Here is a 6,000-nt window from a genome sequence, read left to right as displayed (position 1 = left end):
AAGAGGCCTATGTCCAGCAGTGAGACTGCTGTAGGCTGATGATGATGATGATGAGGAAGTGTTACGTAGTTATGTCCATTTTCTGTGAGAATGTTCTACAGCAGGAATCAAATGATTCGATAGTATCTATTGCGTAGTGACTCAATTTAAATTGACCAGAAATGTAGGCGTATCATCACTTATACTACAACCACACAAATATATCAAAACATTGAACAATTACACATTAGCATATAAACATGGAGCATGTATTACCACATTAACACAGTTTTTACAACTCTTAAATGTAAAGAAAATATAAATCACCTCACAATATAGCTGTCGGAATAACCAATCTAACAATTACCTACTGGTCAAACCTTTATAAGTATGATTTACGACAGTTGCAGCCTTGTACAGTTGGCTCTAATTGTCCCCTTTGGTGTATTAGGCGTGAAGATGGATTTGATACGCCTTTTGGAATTAATGGACTAATTCAACGGGTCAGACTGACTCCGATATGACGACCTTGTGATGTAATCCTTGAAACTTATCAAATCTAGTGCAGTCGTGATGCACATGCGTGTGATTGGATAAAATTGCACTTATAATTGTATCGAGTCAATAAATATCATTAATCATTATAATTAAGATACTAATAGAATCTCTATTTGAATGAAACGCGTCGCTACTAAGTATTTCTAAATAGGTGCTTAAGTAAACATATGTGTTTTAAGATTTGTAAGCAATCAACACATCAATTGCACTCTAATAATTAGAGGTACACACCGCAGATTAAATAAGTGCAAGTACAATGTATACCAAAATAATCAATATGAAACAGCAAAGCACAGCAGGGCTACTACGAAACTCGAAACTCGAAGTTCGTATCGTACCGTCCCTCTCGCTCTCGTATTAAATAGTATAAGTGTCAGAGGGACCGCACGACACGAACTTCGAGTTTCGAGTTTCGTAGTAGCCCTGCAGATGGACTACACTAGAATTAACATCAAAATCAACATCTGACCCTGCTCTTCTTGTAAAGTGACAAATGTGCTTAGTATTTTAAGTAGCTTAGCGGTTAGCTTCTTAAGTGTTGGAGCGTCAAATTTGACATTTGGGTCCTATTTTTTTTCATAATGCAGCCCGCTTCTAGCCAAAGCAACTGGAGGTCTATGGGGGAGGCCTATATCCAACAGTTGACGTCCTACGGCTGAAATAATGATGAGTTTGTGAAAATTCACAGTCAAATTCTTAACTTTTTAATAGGTGCTAAATAGATTTCCTTCTTCGCCTGTTCATCTAAGCAATGGAATTCCCTTCCATCATTTGTACTTCCGGATAGATACAATTTAGTGCTCTTCGAGGCTAAAGTAAATAGGCTGTTACTGAACCAGTGAGATAAATAAATAAAATGAATATTAATAAATATCATGGGCCACTTGACACCAATAGACCTAGTCCCAAACTAAGCAAATTGTAGGTACTATGGAAGTGTAAGTGGTACTCAGTTTGTAGGTACTATATTGTATTCCGATCCAATTTATGACAAGTGATGTGAAAACCTAGAACCTATTGAAAAATAATCAATCTGTTCAGTAAACCGATTATTTATTATTTGAAGAGATCAACATATTTTTGTCTATTTTATTATTTACAATATTTGATGTAATTCGTTTTGTACATAGAAATATCGGCCCCAGCCGGGAATCGAACCCGGGACCTCAAGCTTCGTACTCAGGTTCTCTAACCACTTGGCCATCCGGTCACCGAACCTTTGGCCTGTGGCCTCACCTGCACTTTTCATCAGTGAGAAAGTCAATCACGGGTCAGGTTCATGTTAAAAAAGCCCAAGTTTAATCTCCTCTGTCTCTGCAATTGCAACGTCCTCCAAACTTCATCACTGCAGGATCAGTTCCTGCGTCCACAAGCGTGAAATTCACCCACGCGTGCGCCCACGCAGCTCACGTTACATTATTTCGGCCGTCAATCCGTAGGACTTGAATTTCACTCATTGTTGGATCATTCTGAATAAGAGAATGGAAGGGTGAACCCTTGAACTAGTTTCACTTGGTGCACGGGATGGGTTATAGAGGTCAATATGAACCAGTTGCGAAGCGTCCATAGAACCCTATTCCCATCGGCTTGCCCAATATATTTACGACTACAGGACATTCATGATTTATGAATGATATGCGACGAAAATATCTGACGCTACGCCACTGGTGTGAACCAGATTATGATTGATTATCTGGAGTATTTTTGTGTTTTTATTTTAACACCAAATTTGATACTTTTACGGTCATCCCGTAAAACCGTATCGAAAATACAAACTGAGATATGGATGCACAGAAAAACCAGAAAAAGAGACCAGCGCTGGGAATCGAACAAAGGTCCTCAGCATTCCGTGCTGCGTGCCATACCCCTACACTATCACTGGACCGAAGTACAGAGACGAATTTCTCCTATGAACACATACTTATCTCGGGTTGCTTTTTTTTCTACTACGCCACTTAAGCACCAGCTGGTCTCCTTTTCTGGTTTTTCTGTGCATCCATATCTCAGTTTGAATTTTCAATATGAACCAGATGTTTTAGTGCCATCTATTAATCAAACAGCATGCTGCAATTATATAATTTTATAGCGATTACGTCTCCGTAAGGTTTTTACCTCCCCCCTCCTTCTCCTCTCAATACCTATTGCCATTAGCTGTGTCAGAAATTCAATTCGCCAACGAACTAAAGTCACCGACATAGCTATGAGAATATGCAAGTTGAAGTGGCGATATGCCTCGAAGAACATATACCCGTTATAGGAGAAAAAACCTAAAATGGCAATAACAAACTAGAAGACGAAGCATTGTCAGGCATCCCACTAACTATACTTCGTTTTTTTTTAGCATTAGAAAAAAGGTAAGCAATCTTGACGTGTCTTTTTATTGAAAAACACTTTTGAAAGATAAGTCACAGAAGTAACAAGTAGCAAGGACATATGAACATTTACATGCTTTTGGTATCATAAGTAATAGTTACTGTTGTTACAAACATTTTTCAATAAAAGGAATCGTCATGATTGTTTACCCTTTTTGTAATTCTAAAAAAACGAAGTATAGGTGGACTGAAGACATCACGAGAGTAGCGGCCTACCGGTGCAACAATATCGCGATCTAAGGGGTAGACCTTTAATCAAGAGCAATTTATAATTTGAAGACGCGTGAATCTTTAAGAATTTTTTTTTAGGAAACAGATATCCTAACCCTATGTTTTTAAAATAATCATGTATGGTGGGAAGAACATATGTGATTTTCCCACTAACGTCGATAAGCCAAAGGCTACTAGAAACACAGGGAAGCTTAAAGTTCCATCTTACAGACTGGCTAAAACCAAAAAGTCTTTTCTGGGAAATTGCATAATAAAATTCCAAAACGGATACAAAATTCAGATCTATTGTCAAGAAGACATTAATATCAAAGGCGTATTATAAAGTTAATGATTATATATCATGGACAGGGATATTTGGAAATAATTCCGATCCGCATTAGCGATCCCTTCAAATAGCGAACCTACTGTGTTAAAAATAAAGTTGTGTTAAATACTTGTGATGTATACATATCATTTAATAATATTGTAAATCTGTTTAAAAAAAATATATACCTCATTGAGTTTCTTGCCGGATTCTTCTCAGCAGAGGTTTTTCCGAACCGGTGGTAGATTTTTTTTTGACATTCATAAGTGCTTGTTCCGGCTGATGATGATGACGAAGATAAAATGTTTCCTTCTAAAGAGCCAAAGGATAGGGGATTGATACTCAGGGCGGTGAAGAATCCCTTCGTCGACTCTACATACTAATTTATTTCAAAGAAACAACTTCTTAGTCTAGCACATTTTTCTGCAAGCCGCTCTCGTCTCAAATAATGTCAGGATCATCTCACGCGTCAAATTACGCCGATGACGCTACCGACGGAACCGGCACCTTACTCGCATGTCAATTACATGCGCCTGGGCATAGTATCAATCGTGGGACGCCGATGACGAGATTGTTACATTCCGCGCATTCTCTTGTGGAGCATATTTATCACGCGTCTGTTTGTTTTTGCCTTTGATGGGCCGTCTGGGTTGCAAATTTAGTAGCCGTCCGGTCCGATGATAAGCAATGTACCGAGTTTTATGACTGACTTGTTAGATTATTGTCGTTAAGGACTTATTTTTTAACAATTTGCAGGTGTGTTTAGTACAATACCGGGTGGGCCCTGTAACAGGAGCAAAAAATTAAAACACAGGTTCTGCTACTCAAATGGTTCTGCAACTTTAACCAATTAAGTAATTTTATCATTATGTTACTCCAAATAAATTAAATGGTATTTTCAATATACGGCATCCAATAGCCTAAATGACATCGTGTCACGTAACAAAATGAAGGATTTCGCAATACATTGCTTGTTCAATTAAACTTTAAACTATAATAAAAAAATATTGTAGAACTTAATTAGCTCAAGATGAAGAGTGGAAGCTGTGGTTTAATTTTCTGCTCAGTAGTCACAGTAAGTATTATTTTTCACAGTTATTGCGGAATGCAGCATCGATCGAGTTTAACGATGCCTTAAATAATAAATTGTATATATTTTTATGTTCCTAAAAATTAAATATGCATTCAATCTAAAACTAGTTATAGCCCGTGATTTCGTCTGTCAAGAATTTTTTTTGTTCATTATCTTAGAGCATTTGCACTCCGCGTTTTTCAAAACGCGCCGTCGACGCGCGTTTATACCAATACAAACGCGATACGCACGCGAGTTGTAGCTGCTCTATGAAAAGAAAAATCGGCCAAGAGCGTGTCGGACACGCCCAGGATAGGGTTCCGTAGCCATTACAAAAAAATCAAGTAATATTCTTCTAAGGTGTTGCGGAATAAGCAAATATTAAAGAATATTTCGTATTGTGTACAAAATCTTCCAAGTTTAGGTATGTTTTATACCTTAGGCTGCTGTTTACTCTTAAACTCTCAAGAAATCTTATTCGCAATTTTTCTTGTAAATTTGATATAATTACTACTATTCTCAATTTTTTTTAATTTTCGACCCAACTGTTTAGATTTTTGAGAGGGGGCGTACGCTCGATTTTAATGACAATTTGCACCTTAAAGTTAAATATTTCGCAAATAGATCACTGAATAAAAAATCGTCTTAGCAACCCCCAAGCAAATGGTTTTAAAAGACCTATCCATACAATACCCCACACTATAAGGTTAGTCGAGAAAAAAACATCACCCCCAGTTTACGTCTATGGGAGGTACCTTAAAAAAAATTTTTTGTTTAATTTTTTATTTTACCACAGTCGGCGTAACTGATGCCAAATTATAGGTTTCTGATACTAACGGTCTATGCATCCAACAAATCCGCTGAGCTTAGCCGCGGACGTACAAACAGACAGACAGACGGACAGTCATGACGAAACTATAAGAGTTCCTAGTTGACTACGGAACCCTAAAAAGGCGCTGCTAACGTGCATTTCTAAATCGCGCATCGACGGAGTAAGCTTTGTTTTAAGTGCTTGGTGTTTTATGCGGTTAACGCTGCGTTAAACGCTATGCACTGTTTGGTAATTAGATTCATCATCATCCCAGCCTATATACGTCCCACTGCTGGGCACAGGCCTCCTCTCAGAACAAGAGGGCTAGGGCCATAGTTCCCACGCGGGCCCAGTGCGGATTGGGAACTTCACACGCACCATTGAATTGCTTCGCAGGTTTGTGCAGGTTTCCTCACGATGTTTTCCTTCACCGCAAAGCTCGTGGTAAATTTCAAATGTAAAAACTCAGAGGTGCGAGCCGGGGTTTGAACCCACGACCCTCTGTTTTAGAGGCGATAGGTCAAACCACTAGGCCACCACGGCTTTTTTTTTATTAATTAGATTAGATTAGATTTTTGGTAATTAGATTATCTGATGCAAATGAATGTGCGTCAAGCGCATTGCGTTTAACGCAGCGTTTATCGCATAAAACTACATCACACACGATTACATG

At 38.3% G+C, this 6,000-nt stretch overlaps 1 protein-coding gene across 1 annotated transcript in view; it reads right to left on the bottom strand.

Annotated features, from left to right (window-relative positions):
* Positions 1-6,000, bottom strand: part of LOC141439869 (fibrillin-1-like) — a 135,233-nt gene that overhangs the window by 106,375 nt on the left and 22,858 nt on the right.

Source organism: Choristoneura fumiferana, chromosome 21 (assembly GCF_025370935.1).
Source record: "Choristoneura fumiferana chromosome 21, NRCan_CFum_1, whole genome shotgun sequence".
Classification (NCBI taxonomy): Eukaryota; Metazoa; Arthropoda; class Insecta; order Lepidoptera; family Tortricidae; genus Choristoneura; species Choristoneura fumiferana.
Note: the sequence above shows the minus strand (reverse complement) of the source record. Positions and strands in the feature narration are given on the sequence as shown.